This window comes from Peromyscus californicus, unplaced genomic scaffold (assembly GCF_007827085.1).
Source record: "Peromyscus californicus insignis strain IS unplaced genomic scaffold, ASM782708v3 Scaffold_6__1_contigs__length_162567912, whole genome shotgun sequence".
NCBI classification, from domain to species: Eukaryota; Metazoa; Chordata; class Mammalia; order Rodentia; family Cricetidae; genus Peromyscus; species Peromyscus californicus.
The window spans coordinates 161694700-161722354 of record NW_026294584.1 but is presented as its reverse complement, the minus strand read 5'-3'; the positions used below and the strand labels follow the sequence as shown (position 1 = coordinate 161722354).

Below are 27655 nucleotides of genomic sequence, written 5' to 3'. Positions count from 1 at the left end.
GGCGGAGAAACGTGCACTGCGCAGCCGCCAGAACACACCAGCTCCGCCCTTCTTCCTAGCTGTGTTTTGTTCTGGACCTCTGGGTTCTCAAGGCAGTTGGGAACCATAAAGCCCTTCTCTAACCTTGAGACTAGGGGCCGTGCCCTCTGGTCAGTCCCTATAGACCTGGAGCGCAATTGCACAGCTTTGTGGGCCATGTCTGGGGAATTCTGATTTATAAAACCTCCTGCAGAGCTGTATGCAGCCAGCACTGTCCTGAGAGGATGAATCTGGAGAGGTGAGTAAACTTTCAATGCACATTCAGTTGCGATAAATCATAATATATGGCTCCCCTATTGTAAAGTCACAGCCCACGGCGATTTTCAACCTGTAGGGCTCAGGTTCTGAATCTCTTAGATTCCCCACAGGCCCCTCAACTCACGACTCCAAAATTAAGCCATCTCACTTTCATCAATGAAAATCTATGATGTACAAGGAAAAAAATATCCCAAACTAAGAAAACGACAAGCTCTGTTTCTGTATCTAAATTTACCGTTTGAGGAATGCTCCTCAGATGCCTGGTCAAAATCTGAATGGGGGCCTGGCTCAGTTGTTAGGAGTTTTTACGTAGCCTGAGACCCTGGGAGCCATCCCTAATCCTAGCTAACACTCAGGAGTGGATGGAGAGGTTCAAGGTCATACTCAGCAAGTTAGAAGTCAGCCTTGGCTCCATGACACCCAGTCTCAGAAAAAAACAAGAAAAGAAAAGCTGGACCCATCTAGGTGACTCAGTGTGCCAGGGCCACTGCCAAGCCTGACAACCTGAGTTCCGCAGAGCCCACAAGTGTCCTCCTACTGTCACACCCCAGCACACACACACCACAATAAATAAATGCAATAAAAACTGTAGAGACCTGTGTTTAGGGGCTAGAGAAATGGCTCGGTGTAGTGTAGTGCTTGCAGAGGATCTCAGTTTGCCTCTCAGACCCACACAGGGTGTGCCTGTATTCCAGCTCGAGGGGATCCAATGTCTCTGGCCCCCTTGGGCATCTGCACGCATGTACACAGACACATACAGATGCATATAAGTAAAACAGAAACGGATTTTTTTTAAGCACCAAGTGTAGTGACTCATGCCTCTAATCACAGCACTTAGCCAGTAGAGGCAGGTGGATCTCTGTGAGTTCCTGGCCAGCCTGGGCTACAGAGTGAGTTCCATGCCTGGTAAGATCCTGTCCCTCCCCGCCCCCAAAAAAGAAGAGGATTTAAAAAAAAACAATCTCAGTGGTGGTGATACATGCCTTTAATCCCAGCACTCAGAAAGCAGAGGCAAAGGCAGGTGGATCTCTGTGAATTCAAGGCCAGCCTGGTCTACAGAGTGAGTTCCAAGACAGTCAAGGCCTCACAGAGAAACCCTGTCTTGAAAAAATTAAAAATAAAACAAACATTTTAAAAATCTGTATTTATGGTTTGCCCTGTTGTCTTTCTATGCTAAGCAAATTCTGCTGTTATGGGGTCTGCTTGCATCCAACACAGCCTAAACTCCAAGTCAATGCAAAAAAGTTTATTGTAATCAGGCCACTATTGATCGATCAGGGACACAGAACAGACTTGGGAGCTGAACTGTGACCCCGGAGCCAGAATGCTCCAGAGCTTTAAGCACAAAAGCCACAAATATCTCTGCCAAGTTACAGTTACATTTTTCACGAATCAGGACTCAAGGATGGGGACTTTCCTAGGGACATTTCTTTGTGGTATGCTTATCCTATTCTCATTGGTTGGTTTATTCACCTGTGGCTGTGTGGCTTGCCCTACATTCATGTCTCAACGTGCCAAACAGGATGTCAGTTACCCAGGAAGGTCTTGGGAACTTAAACATTTTTGATCCCTATTCAAAATGGAAGTTTTACTCAAAATGGCTTACATTACCCCCTTGTCTTTGTACATTATTCAAATCCTTGATTATCTGTTTCAGAGTATAGGGATGGTATTGGGTCCTTAGGACCATGAGCTTAACTGAGTAAACTCTAGACTGAACAAATTTAACTAAAACATTCAGGATGCAAGGTCCTCTGAGAAGCAGAAGGTGAAGGCGGGCCAGTGAGCACAGTGGTTAGCCCAGGGGACCAATTAAAGAGACTCTGGAACCAGTTACCAGCCTGTCTCCTTTGTTCCTCCCTATCCATCAGTTTTTGTTTTACCTTTGATAAGGTGTCTTGGACTATCCCAGAATGATTGGCATTAAAAACAAGTTCCCCACAATGTCATACAGAGACCTCCCTCCTTAAGAAACAGTAGATCCAATCCTCTTCTGTTTTGGAGGGCTACTTCTACCACAGAGTCTATTTGTTTTTCTAATTGATGGAGAAGGAGCTGAGAGTTATACATCTTGATCTGCACGCAGCAGAAGCAACAGTGTGCTACTCTGGGCATAGCTTAAGCATAGGAGACCTCAAAGCCTGCCTCCACAGTGACACACTTCCTCCAACAAGGCCACACCTCCTAATAGTGCCACTCCCTATGGGCCAAGCACTCAAGCATATAAGTATAAGGGGTGTAGCACAAATCTTAAAAGGTCTTATGAATAAAAACAAATCTGAGCCAGGTATTGGGGTGAATACTGGAAGATCAGAGAGACAGAACAAGCCACAGCCACCTCACCTTGCCAATTCCTCAGCTGATCCTGTTTCCTCAGACTGGAAGCCTCTGTGTCCTCATCCGAATGGGTCTCAGCTGACTGCTGCTAAAAGCCTAAAAGCTTAACCTGCCTATTTCCTGGTCCTCACTCCTTATATACCTTTCTGCTTTCTGTCGTCACTTCCTGGGGTTAAAGGCTCACTTCCTGGGATTAAAGGCATGAGTCAACATGCCTGGCTATTTACTCACGGAGATCCAGATGGATCTCTGACTCTGGATGTGAATGCCACCATTTTCTGGTCTCTATGTCTGTCTAGTGGCTGTTCTGTTCTCTGACCCTAGGCAAGTTTATTAGGGTGCACGATATATTGGGGAACACATTATCACCACAAAGGGACCATGCCTAGTCAAACCATCACATTTCACTCCCTGGCCTCCATAGGCTTGTAGGCATAATATAATGAAAAATGCATTTAGACCAACTTCAAAAGTCCCCATGGTCTATCACAGTCTCAACAATACTTAAAAGTCCAAAATTCAAAGTCTCCTGAGATTCATGCAATCTCTTAACTGTAACCCCCCTATAAAATCAAAATCAAAAGAACAGATCACATACTTCCAACATATAATGGCACAGAATATGTGTAGTGGGTAGCTTTCCAGCTTTGATCTGGAAGGACTTCGGTAACTGTCACGCCTACAAGGCTGAGCCGAAAGAGGACCCTTGAAGACGCAGGATCCGGATGGGCTGGCTCTCTTGGTTCCTGGACCCTGGAGGTAGACTGAGCAGTGTTCTCCAGAGAACACCGCCGGACTAAGCTACACCTTTCCCAGACCCTGTAACCTATCCCTTCACTTGTAAGTAACCCCACAAAATAAACCTCTTTTAACTACGTGGAGTAAACTTAATAATTTCACCAATAGATATGTATTACCATTCCAAAATGGAGGAAAGGGAACACAGTGAGGAAATACTGGACCAACTTGACTGAAAACCAGCTGGGCAAACTCCAAACTCTGCATCTCCATGGCTGATATCAAAATGCTCTTCAGATCTCCAGCTCCTTTCATCTTGACTACAACACACTTCTTTCTCTTGGGCTGGTTCTACTCCTTTTTAGCAGCTCTCCTCAGCAGGTACCCCACAACTCTGGCATCTCCAACATCTTGGATTCTACAAGGCAATCCAGACTTCACCTTCACAGCTTCACACAATGGCCTCTCTAGGCCTCCATGCAGGGACACCCTGACACATGCCTGGCCTCAGCAGCTTTCCTTAATGAAGGAGGAAGATTCCATAACCCCTTTCTTCTATCCTTGACTATAAAGCCAGAACCATATGGCCGAAGCTGCCAAGTTCTGCTGCTTGCTGGGATTGGAACATGCCCCTCTTGTTCAATTACATCTTTACCAACTTTCTGTTTTTGGTGGTTTCCTTTACTGTCTACCTGTGGGGCGTTTACCCAACCACCCCCACAGTTCCCCAGAGTTTTCTTGAGTGCGAACAGCAGGAAATATTAGATAGAAGGATTTATTGCGGAGAATATCACGGAGATAAACAGATAGAAAATAAAGGATAGCCTCAAGAGGGCCTGGAACCTATTCCAACGGGCCCCGACTGTGTCTGCCCCAGGGTTTTTATAGAGACGCCAAGGGGTGGAGCAAAAGACCTCCTCCCCCAGCACAGCCAAGTGCAGACCATCCCAGACACCTGCACTCAGGCCCGTGGTCCTAATCATCCTCTATGCGGACATGCTGGGTAAAGCCACGAGGAACCCGAGAATGGGCTCCCACAGGTCCCCCTTTCTTAATATATAAAAAAATAACTATTAATGGCTTACAGCAATCTCCATAGTTGTTACACCTCCCAATATGGGAGTAGAGGATGATAAAGATGGCATTTCTCTTTTGAATTAGGTCCAAGGTGACTACAGCAGTCTTAGCTGCCTCAAGCCCTTTCTAAACCAAAAATTCTTAAGGCGACTGCAAACTTAAAGAATCCCTTAGCTTCATCATTACCATTAACAGATTAACATAAATATTGCTATAGTCACAATTCTCTCAATCTTATAACTCAAAGCAAACTCTTAACAGAACCATTTGAATTAGCATATATGGTGCTATATATAGTTAACAATTTTCTCCGTCTTACAACTTTAACTCAGTCATTTGAATTTTCTTGCTAACAGAACATAGGAAAAACTTCAATGTATTCACATCAAACTTAAATATTTCCTTAACTCCACAAAACCAGGGTACATTAATATCAATAGGTTTCTGCAAACATAATTCAATCTCATAACTCCTCCTTTTCTTTATAATTTTTTAAACAAAATCTCAAACCTAGTTAGAGGAACCCAAACTTATACAATTCCTACAAAGCCATATTGAAAAGCAATATTTTCAATCTAACCATGAACACTTTGAAAACTTTTAGCAAAACATCCAAAAGCAGTTTCTTAATAAAACTCTTTACACTTTAAAAGTAGTCTCTTAGTATACCCCATTTGCATTTCTTACTAACAAAAACATGACATTAATCCACTCAAACAACCTTTGAAATTAGACTAAGGAATATTAACTCTCCCCCTTTTCTTTATAATTTAAGCAAAATCTCAAGCCTAGTTAGAAAACCCAAACTTTTCCGTTTAAACAGTTCCATTTGTAACACAAAACCAGTTCTGTATGTAATTCCATTTTTACATAAACAGTTCCACAAAACAATTCATGAATCACCAATTAATAAAACATATATGCATACACAAAACTGCATCTTGATTCTAGGTAGAAACAATACATTTCTTCATTTAAACAGTTCCATTTTTAACCCAATTCCAGAAAACAGTTCCTAGGTCATTACTATAAGTAAACTCAAAATTGTCCCATATCAATGAAATCTATTGTTCAGTTCATTAAGTCCTAGAATTCAAATGATAAATTCTGGTACTAGCCTTCCAAATATGAAGAAATCCATAACCAAAATCTTTTTGTAGTTTGTTTTTTGTTTTTTTTTTTTTTTTTTTTTTTTTTGGTTTTTCGAGACAGGGTTTCTCTGTGTAGCTTTGTGCCTTTCCTGGTACTCGCTTTGGAGACCAGGCTGGCCTCGAACTCACAGAGATCCGCCTGCCTCTGCCTCCTGAATGCTGGGATTAAAGGCGTGCGCCACCACCGCCCGGCCTTTTTGTAGTTTTATCTCATTTTAAGTTCAAAAAGTTCAAACAAGAAATAAATTCTGGTATCAGGCTTTCACTTCCAAATATGAAGAGACGTTTTTCAACCAAAACTTTTTGCAGTTAACAATTTTTGTTCAAACAAGCGTCTCTGAACTTATTCTCAAGCCAGAGACCTTTTTAGGTACAGTAGTAAACCGCACCCTTTTTGATGTGAGCTCAGGTTTTTCTGTGTTGCGTTGATTTTCCACGGATCTCAGCTGCGGATGCCTTGTTCTGGTTCTGGCGTCCGCCATTCTTAGCTTCTTAGCTGCTTCTGGAACTTTTGAAAACCGCTCAGACTGCCTGCTTTGCAGTCTGCTGGGACACTAACCTTCTGTGTCTCAGGTTCTTTCACCATATACATTAGGAATAGATTCATATTTAACATTTACACTTTTTTACAAATTCACATATAACATTAACATCTACTTATTTATACTCTTTAAGGGAACTATAGAACTACTTTAGCAAATATATTTTTTATTACTTCTTATATACTTCTTATCTATTTCTTATTTAAACTTACATTTACAACTAGTATCTTCACTTCTTACAAGCTTATTACTACATGTCTTAAGACTACCTTAGATATTTCTTGCAAGCTTATATTCTTAAAGGAACTCTATAGATCTATTTTACAAACTTATATAGGGCTACCATTAGCATATATCTAATTTAGCAAACACCTAGAGATTTCTTAACACAGATCTAACAAGACAGAATTTTTACAAACTCACATATCTTATTTTCATCTTTTTCTATTTCTTATTCTTAATTATTATTACTATCTCTATTAGAAAGATTTTCTTAACTAGACAGGAAGTACGTACATCATTGCTAAAGTTTAGAGTTTATAGTCAGCTTTGTTATAAAGCACTGGGATTTAGTGAGTGGTGTTGTTATAGAATTGTGATAGTTGTTGCTAGGGGACTGTAACATCTTCGGGACGAAGCCACACTCCAAAGTTGCCAGTTCTCTCAGCCGTTCCGGACCGGCAGAGATGCACTGTCAACGGTAAGACGGTTTTTAACTAGAGGCTGTCCCTTCACCCAAATTCATAGTAGTTTCCCTAAGTGCTTCAATTCAGACAAACGTTTCTATTACAGCAGTGCTTTTGGTTTGTTCTACCGAAAAACTTCACTTCACACTGAGGGTGAAATTATCGTATTTAGCTGCTGTAAAGCTCTTCGCCAAATACTGCACACCTATTAGGTGATATAAAGTATTTTTCTAAAGGAGCTAGTAAAGCCAAAAGCAGCACAGCTCCGAACTGTATTTAGTATTTTCACTTCATTAGCTTTAACTCCTGATGTTATTAGCAGCTGTGATATTTAGTATTGATTTCTTATAAGGAACTTTCAGGTGAAGCAACTCTTTTGTAAGACAGCTAGATTTTCTGAAGTTTGTTTCCCATTTATAAAGCAGTCATTTCTTTTTTGAATGCCTGTTTCTTATCCCCTTAATTAGATTTGCAAAGGAATTACTCATTGCAGGCAGTTTGTTCAAAAGGCAAAGAATTTTAAATTTCAACATAAGTTTCTTCATATCTAAGACAACGTTCAGTGTATAAACTGCTTTCCCTTGCTTTCTTAAGGATTTTAAAGTGGCTTGTTTGCTCTTAAAGGTAGCTTTTTGTCATCCAACTACCGTAAAAACTTTGCACAGCTATTAGGGTAAATAAGGCATTTTACCAAGGAGCCCCAAACCTCGAAGCACCTAGTTCCATATCCTTTCAATTTTTCCAATGGAACTGACACTTAAACTCTTAGATGATTTTCCTCCTTATTCTTTTAAAAGCTGTGTTTTAAATTTACCATGAACGTATTTTCGAGCTGACAAAAGTTTCAGGGCAATGTCACCATCTTTAGCGGAAAAACTACCTTTCCCAGAATGCATTTCCCTTATATCAGTCCATAATAATATCAGTCTTTTATATCAGTCCCTTATATCATTTCTCATATCAGTCATTTCCCATAGTTCTTTTTGGGTCTGAAAGTCAACTGGTTCTCTTTTACCAGACTTGCTTACAAATTCTTGCCTGGGAGGTTTGAACAAAGTTTTTTGCTTTTGCAACGGGAGGTTTGAACAAGCATTTTACATTTTCAGCTTTGGGACATTGGGAGGTTTCTGGTCTCTCAGCTGGCTTCAACAGGTGTCTCTCCTTCATTTGACACTGGCCCCAAATCAGAACCACACCTGCCTCGTTAGCGCGCATTGAGACTGGCATTTCTGATAGCAACTTTCCTCGGGGCTTGTGCTTGCCTTAGCCAGTCAGTGAAAAACATTTACAACAGTTTTTCCATAGCTCCTTCAGAGAGATTTTCTCCCACTGATCTCATTTTGCTTGTTCCTTCCTTCCCCAGATGCAGAGCTTCAGGTATCTGTCTGCGGCTCTGTTCCTCTGCTAGCTGCTTTTGGAGGTAGGGGCTTTTTTTCTCCCTCCAAATCCACCTCAAATTCTAGCAGCTTTTCACAGGCCATGTATTTTCTGGGGAGGAATATGTCCCTTCTCTTTCTTCAGAGCCTTTCTCCCTGACAGTTCCCAGTTTGGTCTCAATTTATCCTGCTACCCCAGAAACAGTTTTCTATACTACAGTGGCGGCTTTCCCTGCTACTGAAGGTAGGGGCTTTTTGTCTGTTTCTGTTTTCGGGGTCTGTGTGGTTTGCGTACAGACTGAAAATCTAACAAGGGAGGTTTTTGCCATTTCTAAACTCCCATTAGGACAGGTGCTTTGCTTCATCAGGCCTTCACCTGACCCAGTCCCCCAGTGGGTTGCATTTGCTTGTCTGGGTGCTCAAGAACAGAGCTTATGCCAGAGGCAATCACCCCTTAGGGCCACACTCCCTCATCTCAGGGAGGCAGTTGAAACAAAGCTTTTCTCAAAGAGGTGCTTTCTCTGACAGAAAAGAAAGCTTTACTCCTGGATAGTTCTGTTCTGCCCTGGCTGGGCTCTTTCCCCAGACAGCGTTCTGACTCAGCAGCACGACTGCTTTAGACACAGTTCAGCTTTTACTGTTTTCCCAGAAAGGCCCTTACTCTGATAGGAAAGCTTTTTTTCTCAGATTTCTTTTTGCAGCTCTGCACCTATCAAGCCGGGACTTGTAGGAAAAAGGACAACTGTGCCGTTCCCATCGGCTTTAGCTTTGTTTGTTCATTAGCAATCTTCCCCTGGGTCCTGCGCCTTCCTGCCTCAGCTCTGTGCTCCAGGAAGTTTACCGCTGCAGGAACCCTAGTATCCCCGAAATGCACCCCAACTCAGAGATGCTGGCCAGTCGCCTCTGGGTTTTTGGTCAGAAGCAAGGATACAATGCTAACAGTTTGCATGCTTCAGGGGATCTTTGCATTAGGACAATTAGGAGCACCTTTTCATTCTGAAAAGCTCACTCAAACAAAACCCTTGATGCCTCAGCTCTGCTGTAACTGAAAAGCTTGGCTTTTTTGCTTTTCTCAGGTAGTTTCCTGCCTTTTTGGGCTCTCTGTAGCTCTTTACCCACACTCTCCCAAGTGTTTCCCTCAGGGTACTCTGACCCACTGTCTTTTACTAGCTTGAAGAGACAGCTTAGAAGAGAGGTTTTTAGAAACTTGTCCCTGCCTCCTGCATTGCAGGGAGGATTTTTAAAGCTTGAAAGAACTTAGGTTTTGCTGTCTTAAGAGGTTTGTTGTTTTCCCTTAGAGCTAATCACTGGTGGCCCCCATACTAATATCTTCAGGTGATTCTAATTTTTGTCCTTCTGAGAGAGAAAGTTAAAGGCTTTTTAGAGAAATTTTTCCCCCAAATTTTCCAAGAAAAGCTTTTAGTTTAAGAGAAAGTTTTTTTTTCCCCAAGAGAGAAAGACCAACTTTTCCCAAAACTTCCCAACTTTAAACTTTTTGGCTTTTTACACCCCCATTTTTGCCTCAGGGAGAAATCACTTTCTCCTGCCACTTGGACTTAGCATTTCAGCTGTCCCCAGGTCAAAAACTTCCATAGGAAACTTTTTCTTCCCCATAAGCTCACAGAAGAGCTTTTTTACTACCCATAAAGCCCAAAGAAAGTTTTTTCCCCCAGTTTGCATTCATAGCCCCCAAAGTTAGAAAATTGAGTTTTTCTGTCTAGTTGACTTACTTTTTCCTACACATTCTTACACTTCTAAGTTTTTCCTACACTATATTACTACCCTATGCCTTATACTTATTTTTTCACAGATAGAAATTGAGAAAGCGCCGGGCGGTGGTGGCGCACGCCTTTAATCCCAGCACTCGGGAGGCAGAGCCAGGTGGATCTCTGTGAGTTCGAGGCCAGCCTGGGCTACCAAGTGAGTTTCAGGAAAGGCGCAAAGCTACACAGAGAAACCCTGTCTCGAAAAACGGAAAAAAAAAAAAAAGAAAAAAAAAAAAAAAAGAAATTGAGAAAGCGATACAAGATAGAAAATTTTGACAGAAGAGAATTTCGCTGCAGCATCGGACATCCTTCCAGTCTGCTTTCCTTTTCTCTCGAGGATAAAACCCCTGCCTCTCAATATATATAAAAAATATATAAGCCGGGCGGTGGTGGCGCACGCCTTTAATCCCAGCACTCGGGAGGCAGAGCCAGGTGGATCTCTGTGAGTTCGAGGCCAGCCTGGTCTCCAAAGCGAGTTCCAGGAAAGGCGCAAATCTACACAGAGAAACCCTGTCTCGAAAAACCAAAAAAAAAAAAAAATATATATTTTCCATAACACCGGCATGCCTTATCCACTGTCTGGGCTGAACTCAGCACTTTTGCCAAAAACTCTGTAATAAAACTATTATTTTCCTTTATCTTTAGTCCCTATTACTTTGTCTTTAGTCCCTGTTCATTTGTCTTTAGTCCCCCCTTTTTTCAGTCCTCCTTTTTTCTTTTTTCTTTAGTCCCTGTTCAGGCGCCATTCTGTGGGGCGTTTACCCAACCACCCCCACAGTTCCCCAGAGTTTTCTTGAGTGCAAGCAGCAGGAAATATTAGATAGAAGGATTTATTGCGGAGAATATCACGGAGATAAACAGATAGAAAATAAAGGATAGCCTCAAGAGGGCCTGGAACCTATTCCAACTGGCCCCGACTGTCTCTGCCCCAGAGTTTTTATAGAGATGCCAAGGGGTGGAGCAAAAGACCTCCTCCCCCAGCACAGCCAAGTGCAGACCATCCCAGACACCTGCACTCAGGCCCGTGGTCCTAATCATCCTCTATGCGGACATGCTGGGTAAAGCCACGAGGAACCCGAGAACGGGCTCCCACATCTACCTAAGCTTGACTGTCCTGAAACTGGATCTCTAGACCAGAGTTGCCTTGAACTCAAGAAATCTGTATACCTCTGCCTCCTGAGTACTGGGATTAAAGGTGTGCCTCACCACACCTGGCTCTAAGCTTTTCTTTGATTCTTTTTCTCACCTTGGAAGATTAGCTGGGTGGGGTCTTGCCCTGAGGTCACCACTCCCTGTACAGCATTTATATCCTGCTCTTCTTTAATCTGTTGGTCTCCTGGAACATAGGACTTAGCTCCATTCCACTTCCTGGTGCCCCTTTTCTCAATCTGTACATTTTGTATTTTTCCTTGCTCAGCTTGCTTCTTTTAATTATGCATCTTCATTAAAGTTAACAGTAATAACCATATGACAGAGTCTATACTACACTGTTTTGAGATTTCCTCTGCCAGTGTAATTAATCAAAATCTCTTCACTTTAGCCTCAGGTAGACTCTTTAGACAAGGGCAAAATGCAGCCACATTCTTCATCAAAATATCATAAGAACAATGTCTAGACAACATACTAAAAGTTTTCTCCTCTGAAACCTCTTGAGCCAGGCCCCCTCAGCACCACTGTCTTCCATGTTCCTACAAGTAAGGCCCATTAAGCCTCACTAAGCATTCAACTGCTTTTCTAATCCAAACTCCCAAAGTCCACATTCCTCCAAACAAAAGCATGGTCAAGCCTATCACAACAATACCCCAGTCCCTGGTACCAACTTCTGTCTTAGTTAGGGTTTCTATAGCTGTGAAGAGACCTCATTAACACAAGAAATCCACGGAGTCTATTTAATGAGCAAGGGAATTTATTAGGGCATAACTCACTACAGCATGGGTATTTATTGTAGGGTCCGGGAAAGCCAAGCTATGTCCCATGATGATCTTCTAAGATCTTCCTGGTGAGTCCCAGCATCCAGAACCATAAGGAGCAAAGAGAACCATGTAGTGCATCCTAGGTCTTTGTACTTTGTACATCCCAGGGGCATGTACTTCAAGGTCATAGCTAGAACAGCTACCTACTACATCCCAACTCTTATAAAGGAAAACATTTAATTGGGCTTGGTTTACAGTTTCAGAGGTTTAGTCCATTATCTTCATGGCAGTGTGCAGGCAGACATGGTACTAGAGAAGGAGCTCAGAGTTCTGCATCTTGATCCACAGGCAGCAGAAGTAACTTCATTACACTGGGCATAGTGTGAGCATAGGAGATCTTAAAGCCTGCCTACACTTCCTCCAACAAGGCCACACCTACTCCTCCAAGGCCATGCCCCCTAATAATGGTATGGGGTCATTCCCTATGGGCTAAGCACTCAAACACATGAGTCTATAGAGGCCACACCTAGTCAAACGACCACAGATATAAACTTCCAAAGCGAGTGCTATTGTTTCATTTTAAAAAAAAAAACAAACATTTTTAAAAGATGGTTTCATGTAGCCTAAGCTGGCCCAGAACTTGCTGTGTAGCCAAGGATAATCTTGTGCTTCTGATATTCCTGCCTCTACTCCCTGCATGCTAGGATCACAGGTGTCAGCACACCCCATTTTTTAGAGTGCTGGGGATTGAGCTTCTGTGCATGTTAGGCAAGCATTCTACTGGCTGGGCTAGTCCTAGTGTAGCTAGAGTTTCCCTGCCTGGCCCACAGTCGGGACAAATCTCTCTCACCTGCCAGTCCCACAGCCACTCAGACCCAACCAAGCAAACACAGAGACTTATATTGGTTACAAACTGTATGGCCATGGCAGGCTTCTTGCTAACTGTTCTTACAGCTTAAATTAATCCATTTCCATTAATCTATACCTTGCCACATGGCTCATGGCTTACCGGCATCTTCACATGCTGTTTGTCATCATGGCGGCTGGCAGTGTCTCTCTGACTCAGCCTTCCACTTCCCAGCTTTATTCTCCTCCCTGTCCCACCTACACTTCCTGCCTATCCAATGGCCAATCAGTGTTTTATTTATTGACCAATCAGCAACACATTTGACATACAGACCATCCCACAGCACTTCCCCCCTTTGTTTTTCAAAAAGGAAGGTTTTAACCTTAAAGTAAAATTACATACAATTTGGGAATTTGGGCGTAGCTTCTCTTACTACTTCCTGCTGGAGGGGGGCGCTGTATCTTATGGGGACACAAAGAATATTTTAGGATTATGGAATAGTCCATGAGGCTGTATCATCTGAGCCAGTTGCCTTCAAACCATTCTGGATGTTGGATCATCTGGGCCTTGGTGTCATCAGAGACCTTTCAGGGGGTCTTGGCTGGTCAAACCTGATGTATCTTAATCTGGAACAAATCCATAGCCTCTGACTTTCTGTGGGAACAAAAGCAGAGACTCTTTTCCAAAGCAACATATCCTTATATCTAAATTTTGAAGTCAAGGTACCTTTAAAATATACATTTTGGCATAATTCAACAGTTTTTACAATCACATGTTTTTCTGCAGTTAAAAATCCCAAAGACAACACAATCCAGATTCTCCGTGTAATATTCATCTTCATGTGGCTTATTTTTTATATTAATTTTACTGTCTCTTTAAAGACTTTATTTTTTAAAACTATGTATTTGTTTATATAACTGTATATATCACCTTTTTTTGTCTCTTTCAAGCCGACATATATTTTACACACATTTTAAACTATTACATCTGAATCTGTCTTATTGTGAATCTATTGCTTTAAACTGCAGCAGCGGTGGCTGCTGGCTCCGCCACTTCAGCTTCCCAACATGGCGGTGGTGGGTGTTTACCGCCAGCTCTGGGAGCTATCGTGGGTCACTGCTTTTATCCAAGTAGCATGTAGCCCAGAAACCTCTGTTTTTGTTTTGTACTAGCAAAGGCTAAATCCACCATGCAGCTTAATGTGCCACTTGCAGAGGCCTCATTCCCGCCATACTGCAGGTCGAGAGCACATGCACGCTAGAACTCACCAGTAGCTCAAACCGGCAGCTGCCGCTCATTTGAGAGAGACAATTAGGAACTGTTTTTAGCTCCGTTTTAGAATCTTTTTTCTCAGTTTTTAGGTGGAAACTCTTGCCACCATGTTGGATGCCATTTGTAGCTTGAGTTTTCCTGCCTGGCCCACAGTCAGGACAAATCTCTCTCACCTGCCAGTCCCACAGCCACTCAGATCCAACCAAGTAAACACAGAGACTTATATTGGTTACAAACTGTATGGCCGTGGCAGGCTTCTTGCTAACTGTTCTTACAGCTTAAATTAATCCATTTCCATTAATCTATACCTTGCCACATGGCTCGTGGCTTACCGGCATCTTCACATGCTGTTTGTCATCGTGGCGGCTGGCAGTGTCTCTCTGACTCAGCCTTCCACTTCCCAGCTTTATTCTCCTCCTTGTCCCGCCTATACTTCCTGCCTATCCAATGGCCAATCAGTGTTTTATTTATTGACCAATCAGCAACACATTTGCCATACAGAACATCCCACAGCATCCTAGTTTTTAGGTATTTTTTAATACAAATACAATTATCCATTATAAACTTCTTTTTTAAATATTTGTGTGTGTGTGTGTGTGTGTGTGTGTGTGTGTGTGTGTGTGTGTGTGTTGCCTGTACTTCTGTGCACCACATGCATGTGTATTCTAAGAGTCCAAAAGAGCATGTTGGATCCTTTGGAACTGGAGTTACAGATAGTTGTAAAAAGCTATGTGGGTTCTGGGAATTGAACCCATGTCCTCTAAAATAACAGGTAATGATCTTAACCAAACTCTGAGCCATCTCTCCAGCCCTGAACTATGTATTTAGTCTTGTTTCTTTCACTCAGCATGATTATCACATATCTATAATAGTTAGTGGAATAAAAGTCTGCTATTTATTGATAACTAGTATATCTTTTTGTGTATTTGTTTTGTTTTCATTTTCTGTAGTTCTGGAGATATAGCTCAGTGCTTTGTGCATGCTTAGCTTGTGTTCTGGTGAGCTGCAGCTTCAGCTATCACTGTTTTTATAATTAGTATTTCCTGGGACTGGTGAAATGGCTCAGCAGGTAATGGTGCCTGCTGCCAAGCCTAAGGACGTGGCCTGAGTTCAGTTCCCAGAACTTACATGATAGAAGCAAAAAGCTTACTCCTTCAAATTGTCTTTTGACCTTTACATGTATGCTGGTGGCAGGAGCCATGAGACTTCTTTGGGGAACAAGGCCTTAGAGTAGCATGAATGGCTCTCCTTGTAGCAAGGCCCTGGAGACTCTCACCCACTTGGCAAAGCCTGTGGACGGTTTGCTGCATGATCCTGAGCGTGACCCCAGGAGCATCTGTGCTCCCTGTTCCTCCTTTCATCATGCTGCTGGCCTGAAAGAGTCCCAGCAGGTCATGAAGTTTAATATTACTATTTGCATAACTGTTCTGAAAGGAATTATTTTAACCACTAGAGTCTTTGAGAGATGTTATTAAATAGATGGTATCAGGAGTTAATGGAAACAGTCTAGGAACAGGGAATGAAGTAGAATCATAGAAACCCATAGTTCCCTCATTTCTATTAACTGTGCCAATTCCCCCAAGAAGTTAAGGGAGACAGACATAAGGACAAGGATAAACAGTGCCAACTATTAAGAGTAAGTTTCCAGGCCGGGCGGTGGTGGCGCACGCCTTTAATCCCAGCACTCGGGAAGCAGAGCCAGGCAGATCTCTGTGAGTTCGAGGCCAGCCTGGGCTACCAAGTGAGTTCCAGGAGAGGCGCAAAGCTACACAGAGAAACCCTGTCTCGAAAAACCAAAAAAAAAAAAAAAAAAAAAAAAAAAGAGTAAGTTTCCAAGTTATGTTGCGCATCCCCAGAGGAGATAGAATAGTATAGAATGTAGAATGGATTGATGCAGCTTTGACTTGTGAGTTGATCATGAGAACCCAGACCCTACTAGATATAAATATTAACTGTGGTGATATATTGTGTGCCCCAGTAAAGCTTACCTGGGGATCAGAAGACAAAGTCAGCCACTAAATTAGACACAGAGATCAGGCAGTAGTGGCACACACCTTTAATCCCAGCACTTGAGATCTCATGCCTTTGCTACCAAGTTCTTGGGAAGCACACACACGTTTAATCCCAGCACTAGGAAGGAAGGAAGATGGCAGGGCACAAGTTCATTCACATTCATTCTGAAATAATAAGTAGACCACACTGGCATATCTGAAGTGGATTGTCCTTATCTCCTTCAACCAGCAATGTTTGATTATGTTTCCCTGCACTTACTAGATGTCTTAGTTAGGGCTTCTGTTGCTGCAATGAAACACCAAGACCAAAAAGCAAGGAATGGGTTTATTTAGCTTACACTTCCATATTATAGTCTATCATTGAAGGAAATCAGGACAGGAACTCAAACAGGGCTGAAACCTGGAGGCAAGGAGTTGATACAGAGGCCATAGAAGGGTGCTGCTTACTGAATTGCTCATCATGACTTCCTCAGCCTGCTTTCTTATAGAACCCAAGACCTCCAGTCCAGAAATGGCACCACCCATAGTGAGCCGGCCTCTTTCCCATCAATCACTAATTAAAATGCCCTACCCAGAATTTATGGAGGCATTTTTCTCAATTGAGGTTTCCTCCTTTCCAATAACTCTAGCTTATGTCAATTTAAAATAAAACTATTCTTGCTGTGGGATATCTTTCTGTATTCTGTGAATATATGTTGATCTGATTGGTTGATAAATAAAGCTGCATTGACCTATGGCAAGGCAGGTGGGAAATCTAAGCAGATATATGGAGAGAAGAAAGGAGAAGAGAGAGAGAGAGACGCCAGCCACCGCCAAAGGAGCAGCAAGATGCCAGCAGACCGGTAATGCCATGGCCAGTTGGCAACTTATAGATTAATAGAAATGGGTTACATTATAAGAGCTAGCTAGCAAGAAGCCTGCCTTAGGCCATACAATTGATAATTAAATTAAGCCTCTGAATCATTTTTTATAAATGGCTGAGCGATGGTGGGGCCAGGTGGGACTGGAGGAGCATGGGAATTTGGGGCTAGGCAGCACCTGAGAAAACTTAGGGCTACATATTCTGTCTCATTTTAAATCCAAACTATTGCCTTATTTTTCAAATCCTACATAATTGAGAGTGGCCCTTTTTATGCCCACTCTGAAAAGTCATGGGTGATTTTTTTCATAGGACAGAAGCTAACAAGAGAAAAGTATGTCTGAGGCAGGATAAAAAGATAGAAAAGGGTTGGAGATTTAGCTCAGTGGTAGAGCCCTTGCCTAGCAAGTGCAAGGTCCTGGGTTTGGTCCTCAGCTCTGAAAAACAAAAAACTGTTAAGCTTTAGCCGGGCGGTGGTGGCGCAAGCCTTTAATCCCAGCACTCGGGAGGCAGAGCCAGGCGGATCTCTGTGAGTTCGAGGCCAGCCTGGGCTACCAAGTGAGTTCCAGGAAAGGTGCAAAGCTACACAGAGAAACCCTGTCTCGGAAAAAAAAAAAAAAGAAAGAAAAGAAAAAGAAAAGGGATCAAGGAGAGGAAAGGAACCCCACGCCCTAACCTACTTAGACCTGAAAGGAGACCTTGCCTCCTACCCCAGTCTTTCTTTGAGACAGCGTCTTACTGTGTAACTTGGCTGGCTGGAACTCAGAGAGGCACACCTGTCTCTGCCTTCCAAGTGCTGGGATTAAAGGTGTGCCACCATGCCTATGTCAACGTCTTTATGCGACTTCTACTTCACAAACTTACTTTGATTTCTAATTTTGTTCCATGTTTTTGTCTTAACCACATTTCTTCTTCAGATGTCCACCTGCCCAGGACCCTTATAAGTCACTGGTCAGGTTGGGAACACTGAGCTAAAGGCATGAAGGCAAAATACTTTCCAGACCACAATTGATTTAAAAGGATTTAACATAGATGGGCTGGGCAGGCCAGTGAGATGGCTCTGCTGCCAAGGTTGATGATCTGAATTTGATCCCTCCACACGTACTCTGCTGCATCTACACCTTCTCCCAAAATAAATTAAATACAATAAAACATTTTTTTTTAGTCAGGCATTGGTGGAGCATGCCTTTAATCCCAGCACATCGGAGGCAGAGGCAGGCAGATCTCTGTGAGTTCGAGGCCAGCTTGGTCTATAGATCCAGGAAAGGTGCCAAAGTTACACAGAGAAACCCTGTCTCAAAAAACCAAAAAAAAAAAAAAAAAAAATTTAAAGTGGTGCTGGAAAGATGGCTCTGTAGTTAATTCTTTTATTGTATTTTATTTCTTGGTTTTTCCAGACAAGGTTTCTCTGTATAGTCCTGGCTATCCCAGAACTCCATCTGTAGACCAGGCTAGCCTCAAACGCACAGAAATCTGCCTGCCTCTGTCTCCCAAGTGCTGGGATTAAAGGTGAGCACCGCCCCACCCCCCAGCATGTACAGTATTCTTACAGAGACCCTGAGTTTGGTTCCTAGCACCCAAGTTGGATGGCTCACTACTGCCTATAACTCTAGCCCCAGGGAATCTAACACCTCTGTGCTGTGGATGATTGATTGATAAAGTGCTGATTGGCCAGTAGCCAGGCAGGAAGTATAGGTGGGACAAGGTGAGAGGAGAATTCTGGGAAGTAGGAGGTTGAGGCAGAGAGACGCTGTCAACTGCCACAATGAGAAGCAAATGTTAAGATACCGGTAAGCCATGAGCCACGTGGCAACTTATAGATTAACAGAAATGGGTTAATTTAAGATATAAGAACAGTTAGCAAGAAACCTGCCACGGCCATACAGTTTATAATATAAGTCTCTGCATATTTACTTGGTTGAGTCTGAGCAGCTGTGGGACTTGGGGGTGAGAGAGATTTGTCCTGACCATGGGCCGTGCAGGACCAGGAAAACTCTAGCAACACCTCTGAGAGCCCAGGCACACACATACACATATAATTTAAAATAAAAGAAAAATCTTAAAAACAAAATTTTAAGATTTAATTAAAAAAATACACTGCAGGAAAGACAGGAAGGCGTTGACTGAATTTCCTGGGGGGAGGGCTGAGAAGAAATGGGAGTTCTTTTATTCAGAAAAGGGAATCCATTTGGTTTTATCTTGTGTGCCATGAGCCAGCAGGAAGATGTGTGCAATGGAATATCCCAGGGAATGAAGAGAAGGCATTTTATAACATATTCTAGGGTGGAGGGGCTTGCTAATATATAAAATGTGGTCTAGAATATGCCTTGAGGGATTGTATGAGCCAGGGGGGTCGTGACGGGGGGGAACCCACCAGAGACAGCTGACATGAGCTCATGGGAGCTCATGGACTCTGGACCAACAGTTAGGGAGTCTCTGTGGGACCGACCTAGGCCCTCTGCATGTGTGTGACAGTGGTATAGCTTGGTCTCTGTGTAAGGCTCCTAGCAGTGAGATCAGGGCCTGTCCCTGGAGCTTAGCTGGTTTGGGGGAACCTTTTCCCCATGCCGGATTACCTTGCCCAGCCTTGACAAAAGGGGGAGGAGCTTGGTCCTGCCTCAGCTTGATGTGCCATGCTTTGCTCAAGACCATGGGAGGCCTGCCCCTTTCTGCATGGAGGTGGGGGAGGAGTGAAAGGGGAGGGAGGGAGATGGGAAGTGGGGTGGGGGGACTGGGGGTTAGGGGGTACTGGTAGGTATAGCATGAATTGTTAGAAGGTCTTATTAATAAAAACAAACTTGGAGCCAGGCATTGGGGTTAATGCTGGAAGATCAGAGAAGCAGAACAAGCCACAGCCACCTCACCTCACCAGTTCCTCAGCTGATCCTGTTTCCTCAGACTGGAAGCCTCTGAGTCCTCATCCAGAATGAATCTCAGCTGAACTGTTGCTCAAAAGCCTAAAGGCCTAACCAGCTCTAGTTCCTGGTTTTCACACCTTATAAACCTTTCTGCTTTCTACCATCACTTCCTGGGATTAAAGGCGTGTGTCACTATGCCTGGCTGTTTTCATTGTGGCTTTGAACTCACAGAGATCCAGATGGATCTCTGCCTCCAGAAGGCTAGGATTAAAGGTGTGTGTGCCACCATTTTCTGGCCTCTATGTCTCTCTAGTGGCTGTTCTGTTCTCTGACCCCAGATAAATTTATTAGGGTGCACGATATATTGGGGAACACAATATCACCACAGGTAGGAGAGGACAGAGGGGAAACTGTGGTCAGTATGTAAAATAAATGAAAAAAAGTTATTTAAAAAAAAAGAATATACCTTGAGGTAAGAATATTGGAGGATTGACTATAACACAGTCAAGGACTTCAGGAATAAGGAGAAAGTTTATCTTCATCTGTTATTCTTGCTGTCTGTCAATCTAGGCTTCAGGGCAGGTATAGCTGTGTCTCTTTTGTCTGTGCTTTTCCCACCTGAGACCTCTGCTCTAGGAGAAAGCATGGCTTGATTCCTCAGACTGTGAATTCTAGTCTTAAAAGGACAGACTCGTGACCTAACAGTAGAAGTCACTGCACATTTCTGCCTGTTACACCAGCAAGTTACACTAAAAATAGGAACTTGTCTCTGTTTTATTCAGTTTGATTCAGATGAATAGTTCAGTAAACTGGTTATGAAGATTACTGGCCTGAGTAACTCCCTCTTGTCCTTCTGGTTCTATGTCCCTTCCTTTCCTCTTCAGTCACCTAGATTCCATGACTGATAAACATCTCTATAAACTGGGACTACCCCCAAGTAACTACCCCCAAGTAACATGAGCCTGTAGTCCCTGCTGCATGCAGATGGGGACAATTATCCATGATTGTGAGGCCTTGTGCTAGGGCAGAAGTAACCATCTCAGGAGAACCAGACTGTTCCCTCATGAGATGACAGAGATAACTTCCTCAGGCCAAACCTGAGACAATGATTGACCAGAACACACCATCACTGGTGATACCAAGCATCTTGAAGGCACTGTTTGACAAAGTTCCAGTGCTTGGATGACCTCAACTGACCCTTCACTGCCTGTTGGTGAAATTTGCCACACAATTTTTGCTTGTTCTGCCTCAGAAATATGGAACTAGCATGAACAAGGAAAAGATTTTGATTATAAAAGTAATGACAGCCTTGTACCCTCCTGAAGGTAAAGTAAGCAATTTTAGGAATCTTGATGTTCTTCAACCCTTCTCAGGATTTTAATAAAGATAGGGATCACATTGAAACAAGGGTTTATGACAGAGACACAAAAAGAAACATTCTGGCTCCGTGAACTGCCTGGTTTCCTGAGCAGACCTGTCAGATCAGGACTTTTCTGATACTGTAGAAATAATAAAGAACAGAGCACAGCACTTCAAAAGTCAGAGGAGAAGGTGGTGGTCTCATGTCAGATACAAAAGAAAAATAGAAAAAAGAAAGGAAAAGAACAAGGGACTGAGTAATTAGGCTTCTGTAGAAAGATCAGATATTCATTATAGTAGATAAATAAAATAATACAGGAGAAGATTGATATAACAGGTGTTAGGTAATGAATTCTGATCTATTAACTTAGTCAAACTTTAAATAGAGACATTCTGTCTTGTATTTCTGTAACTGCAAGGGTTTATGGCACCAATTTTAAGGAAAAAGACATTGAGTTAAAAGAATTGATTTTATTATAATGTCAGATTTTAGTTCTCATGAAATTTGCTGTTTGCTCATTTTGCTTCTTTTACTTTGATATGTTTATCTAACCAAGGAAGACTTTAGAAAAAGTATGTACCATGAAAAGGCTTTGTAACAATGACTAAAAATCTGTGAGGAAATGATTTTGTATATAAGTAAAGCCTGTGAGAGATGCAGGTTGTCAGAGTAGGTCAGGCCATTCGAAGATGCGCTTCCTTTCTGTCCATCTCTCATAAAACGAAACTAAAAAGGGTCCTGTGTTGATTTCACCCCTCTTGCATCCATCCACACACTTTGGCCCTGCCCTCTCCTGGAGTTGGACTCTGGCACTTCATCATGAATGCTTAATTGTGCATGCCTCTTATTCCCTGCCTCAGTTCTTTCTCTACCAAACCTATGTCTCCATTGGTATCTGACTTGGGAGGGGTCACAACTTGTTCCCCCAGTCAGGTCCACATTCCCATCCTCAATAAGTCAATGAAAAGAGCCACTTTAAAATAGAAAGCAGATACAAAGCAAAGAACAATCAGACTGCAACCCACAGAACTGGGGAGGCTGTATAGCATGGGGGACCCTAGGATGACTGTGGCTTATAATAAGTTTTGGTTTTACTCAATTACTGGGCAAGCCTCAATGAAACTATTAGGATAAGAATTTATACTGTATCAAGCTGATAATAGAAAAATAAATTTAAGCCAGGCGGTTGTGGCACACACCTTTAATTCCAGCACTTGGGAGGCAGAGGCAGGCAGATCTCTGTGAGTTCGGGGCCAGCCTGGGCTACCAAGTGAGTTCCAGGAAAAGGCGCAAAGCTACACAGAGAAATCCTGTCTCAAAAAACCAAAAAAGAAAAAAAGAAATTTAAAAAAAATAGAAAGCAGGGAAAGGAGATTTATTCAATGTGGCTACATTAGGAAGAAGGACAAAGAGATCTAGTGAACTCCCCAAAGAGTCCTTCTTCAGGGTCCTGAAGTGAGATCAGAGTTTAGAGGGCCAGCAATATGCACAACTCAACACCTCTGGGTTTTTGTCTTATCCTGTAAAGTGGTCTGGCAAGTAATTAGAACTCTGTGAACTCTCTTTCCGGGAGAAAAATTCCCTCTCTAGCTGGGAACTTTTCCTTCTCCCAGCACGACATTCCCAGGGACATTCCCATGTCTTTTGTGTCTATTGTTTATTAGTCTGATAGACTGAGAGACACAGTGTCTCTTTAGAATATCTTCTTTCAGGCAATCCAGTAGCTACTAAATGAAAAATAAATAAATAAAAAGGAAGGACATGACTGCTCCTGGTATGGTGGATGAGAAAGTTTATTGTAGATAAAAAGGGAGAGAGCATTCCAATGAACTCCAAGAGGCAGCTAATAGAGAACAGTGTAGCCATTAGAGACAAGGAGGAACAAGCAGGAACTCCCCCTGAGAGAGGGATCCAATATCATAGAAGCCACAAGGGCATAGAGAAGGTACAGGACTTCCAGGAGGGAGCTGAGAGACAGGACGGACAAGGTTGCAGGGGCCCAGAAGGACTTAAGGAAGCTTCAGGACTCAGCGGGCAGCTCCTAGGGGGAGGCAAGGAAACTCCCAAAGTACAGGCCCAGAGGGCACAAGGAGAGATTGAGCAGGGGTGGGGCAAGGAAAGGGTTGCAGACCCGGGAGCTTGTGGAGGTGCTATGGAACTTAGTAGGCAGCTCCTAGGGGAAGCAAGGAAGTTTTAGGAAGGAGCTAAGAGGGGCCATGAGGGAGCAGAAGAAGTAAGTGTTGTGGTAACAAGAATTTCCAGGGTGTCCCCAGGCCGACTGAGAGGCTTGTCAGAGAGAAATGTCCCAAATCACAGAGGAGGGGCACCTCGTTCCATGTGATAGGGGCGCAGGAGGGCAAGAGAAGCTTCCTGGCACACTGGTGTGGATTTCATAGTAAAAGCAGACAAAGCAGGGGGCCCCACAGTGACACTTACCCAGTAGAAGGGGAGAGACGAGTGGTTAGAGCAGGTAGCGGGTGTAAGGATTATGTCCTTAATTATGTCACCAGCCTGCAATGGCATCCCAGCCTAAAAAGTGAGCGTGCCCTCTGTGCCCTCTCTTTCCAAACTCTCTCCTTTTGTATTCTTTCCCCTCTGCACGGTCGCTCTCTCTCTCTCTCTCTCTCTCTCTCTCTCTCTCTCTCTCTCTCTCTCTCTTTCTCCCTCCCTCCCTTCCCCTCTCTCCCAATAAAGCTCTAGAAAGGTAACCATGACTCTTCATTCTTCCACCACCGCAACATCCATCGGCATGGCCACCACGACCAGCAGCCAGCCACGAGTGCTGCCGCTTAACCAACATCTGGTGTCGTGACTCGGATAGATCAACAAGGACCTGCTGCTGCTTGCCGCCTCCTCCCCCATTCAGCAAGACCTCAAGACTGTGAGCGTGCATGCATGCGAGCATCCCTCGCCTCCTCTGGACCCCCACACAGTTACCACTACTGCTACCGCCATGATTCTTCACCACAGTGAGTGAGTCCGCCATTCTCGCGGCTGTAGTCTGAGCTATATTCTTTGTGACGGACACTCCAGGGGTTGTCCTCGGGCTGTGCTGGCAATGGCAGGCACATTTTTGCTCCTGACGAGGGGGGTCAATGCTGTCTCGGGTCCAACAGTGTACCAACTGCAGCACAGCCACAGCCTTCATGATCCCTTGATGAAGAAGATGGCTAACTTGAGCTGATTCATATATCTCTCCATTCCTGGGGACGACTGAGATTGGAGTCTGATCCCGGTTTGTTATTTTAATTTTTTTTTATTTTTCTCTTGGCTACAGCCATGGGACAAAGGGATGGATACCAATAAATCTGGCTACATAACAGCTTTATGGGAACTTCTGCCAGCAAATGGACAAAAGCCATGGGACAAACGGGCGGGTACCGGTAAATCTGGCCACATAACAGTGTCTCAGGAACTTCTGCAAGCGAACAGGCGTATAAAAGAGTTACTTTATCCTCAAGCTTTCTGCTAAAGCTCTGAACCCTTCTCCCTCCCCATTTCTGCCTCTGCCACATGCAACCTTTTCTGTCTGACTTCCGCCGGCAGTGGGCAGGCTCAAATGGGTGGGCTTGGGCGGTTTTTACAACTCCCCCTAACTCACCTTAACTCCACCCACTCATTCTCAAACACCTTGAGAAGCAGAGACGGGTCTGGTAGCAGCTAAGATCCATGCAAATAAGTGTACAATAGTTAGGATGGCTCTTAAGCCAAAAATCAGCTTATAGCCTCAGACAAGTCTGACAAAAGGGTCGGTTTATAGTCTGCCTCCTGGCAGATCTTCCAAACGCTGTCCTTAAGCCAACAATCATCAGAAAAAAAAGAAAATTTCAGGACACGGAGTAAAATCCATCTCTTGTTCCACAGACCTCCGTGACTAAAACTTAAGCATCTGGAGAGCAAGGCTCCTGACCCCACAGGCAAAAGAGTCATCTGTGGCATTTAAGGTGTACCAGGGAAGAGATAAAACCCCAAAAACAAAATTGCCAAGTGCTGGCACTCGCTGACTTCCGAAAGCTGTTGGGTCCCTGTTTTAAATGAGGAAAAGGCCACGGGCTAGAGAATGCCCTGCCAGGCCATCAACAGCCTTGTTAAAAGTGCTGCCTAGAAAGACAACCAGTCAGCTGACTGCCCCCAGGTGCCAAGACGCATGGGTACATCAAGCTAAGACCTCCAGCAGACCTAGGCTTGGCTACAGACATGACAGGGAACCCAGAACGCAGCAGGGAAGCAATCTGCTTCTTTCCTTCTGGACACCAAAACCACTAATTCGGTCCTGGAAGTTTTGGGATGTCACCTCTCCTTTCTCTATCGTCGGGTACAGAGGACAGCCTTACCTACCTCACCAGATTTAATTGTACTTTCAGAGTTACTTAATGGAAAAAGATTTCCAGCTAAGATAAGAGCTCATTGTCTTACTCCAGATCTACTGCCTGTGTTTCTCACAGGCACACAGACAGGGCCCTAATCTTTGCCTTGTCCCTAATTCAAAAAAGTAAATTCTCATGCACCACAAGCTTTTCTCTTCCCAGTTCCCTGTTCTAACTCACTGTTCAGCTAATGGTACAGGACCACCACAGAACTGGAGTCCAGAGATCATCAAATAAGAAACTGTAACAGCTAAAACGTGTTTACACCCCCAGACCCAAAAGCGTCTGGGCACTACAAAAAAGACTTTAATGTAAACATCTATTACTATAAAATGCTTTTAACAATTGATCACCTGTCTCCTGGATACCAAACTAGTAAAGGAAATAGATGCTTTAAAATAATCTGTCTCTGATAAAGCTTAACATGTTTCAAAATTCTTCCCAAGCTCCAGAAACAGGCTTAAATCCATCTCGACAGGCCAGATCTACTTCAGATAAGTGCCAACATAAAATAATGATGATTCTTTTCTCTCTAAGCTTTTCTTCTGTGTCACCAGCATCTTGTCAGACAGAAGGTTCCCAGCCACAGTCAAGAGGGATACATGTCTCCAGAACAATGGATGGCAGACAGTATTCCACAACGCCTATCTACCTTGGAGGATTCCCCTTCTCCATTCCCCCAAGAGCCAACTGATGTCTAATAGTCAGCTGGAAGCAGCTTTTGAGAGGAATAACGCCCCTATTCCCATCTACCTGCTTTTTTTGTAATAAGCAAAAGTCTGGGATGTAAGGATTATGTCCTTAATTATGTCATCAGCCTACAATGGCATCCCAGCCTAAAAAGCGGGCGTGCCCTCTCTGTGCCCTCTCTTTCCGTATTCTTTCTCCTCTGTGTGCGCTCTCTCTCTCTCTCTCTCTCTCTCTCTCTCTCTCTCTCTCTCTCTCTCCTCCCCCCCCCCCCATAAAGCTCTAGAAAGGTAACCATGGCTCGTGATTCTTCTGCCACCACAACATCTGTCGGCATGGCCGCCACAGGCATCGGCCAGCCACGAGTGCCACTGCTTAACCAACAGAGGAGGAAACAGCTGGAGAGGTGCACTGGGAGAGGCTTTTGGAAAAGGGAGGGTTCCGATAGAGGGAGAGGAGCAAGTGTCTTAGTAAATAGAATTACCCACATGGTGGGAACCCAAAGCGGGTAGCAGGGAGGTGCCCACATGGTGAGCACCCCAAAGTGGGTAGCAGGCTCCAGAAGCCAGAGAGAGAATACTTACTGAATAGCAGGGAGAGATGGATGGTTAGTTAAGGTGGGGGAAAGGAGCAATTCTCGAATCAAATTTGGTGGGTGACAAAAGCCAGCAGACACAAATGATCCATACATACCTTAGGAGAATTGGATCTGCAGCTTGGTTCAGAGAGGCGAGTTCCCCAGAGGAAGCTCAATTATGCCCCTCCTGGCTTTTGACAACAGATGAATGAAAAAAATAAAAAGGAAGGGCACTGACTGCTCCTAGGTATGAAAGACCCTAACCCTTCAGGCTTACACCCCCAAGCCCCAGGAATTAAGGAACTAAAAAGAAAACTAGTTCCAAGGGCAGCCTGACTCAGCCATTACTCAATCACCCCTGTAACAATGTAACAATGTAAAAAGATTTCTGTTAAGAGATGTGCTCAACTGTGTCTGGGATAGTTGCAGGTGTTCCAGGAAGGACCACTGTGACCTTTGTGTAAACTCCACTCCCGCCCTGATACCCCCCTTGAGGTTTCAGGAAGAATGTACATGCGGACGTGACTGTACCCACTCTGTGATCAGACCATGATCTTGTGAAACGAAATTGTATGGGAATTGTAATCTTGTGGGTTTTGTGGGTTTTTCCTTTAAAAACCCCCATATGGCTGCAGTAAGATGCGACTCTTGCTCTTAGGAGCAGAGTTTGCCCATCTGTACAGTCACTTCAATAAAAACCTCGTGCTGTTGCATCAACTGGACTGGAGTCTGAGTTCTTGGGGCGCCCCCTCCAGAAGGTAGTACCCTGGGTCTGGGGTCTATCAGGTATAGTAGAGGAGAAAGTTTATTGTTGATAAAAGACAGAGCATCGCCAGAGGCAGAGAGATTTGAGAGAGTCCAGAGTGAACAGGATCCTGAGCCATGTTGGGGGCAAGGGAGGGACACGGACCAAGTGCAGTAGCCAAGAAGACA

General features: G+C 43.7%; 1 long non-coding RNA gene across 3 annotated transcripts; it reads left to right on the top strand.

The window, feature by feature from the left end:
* Nucleotides 1-49: 49 nt before the first annotated feature.
* On the top strand, nucleotides 50-27439 carry LOC128099987 (uncharacterized). Of its 3 annotated transcripts, none has more exons than XR_008214630.1 (2): nucleotides 50-277; nucleotides 23861-27439. It is a non-coding gene; the product is annotated as an uncharacterized LOC128099987 (long non-coding RNA). The 3 variants fall into 3 exon arrangements; XR_008214632.1 differs by having other exon boundaries at nucleotides 23858-27439; XR_008214631.1 differs by having other exon boundaries at nucleotides 23786-27439.
* Nucleotides 27440-27655: the final 216 nt, after the last annotated feature.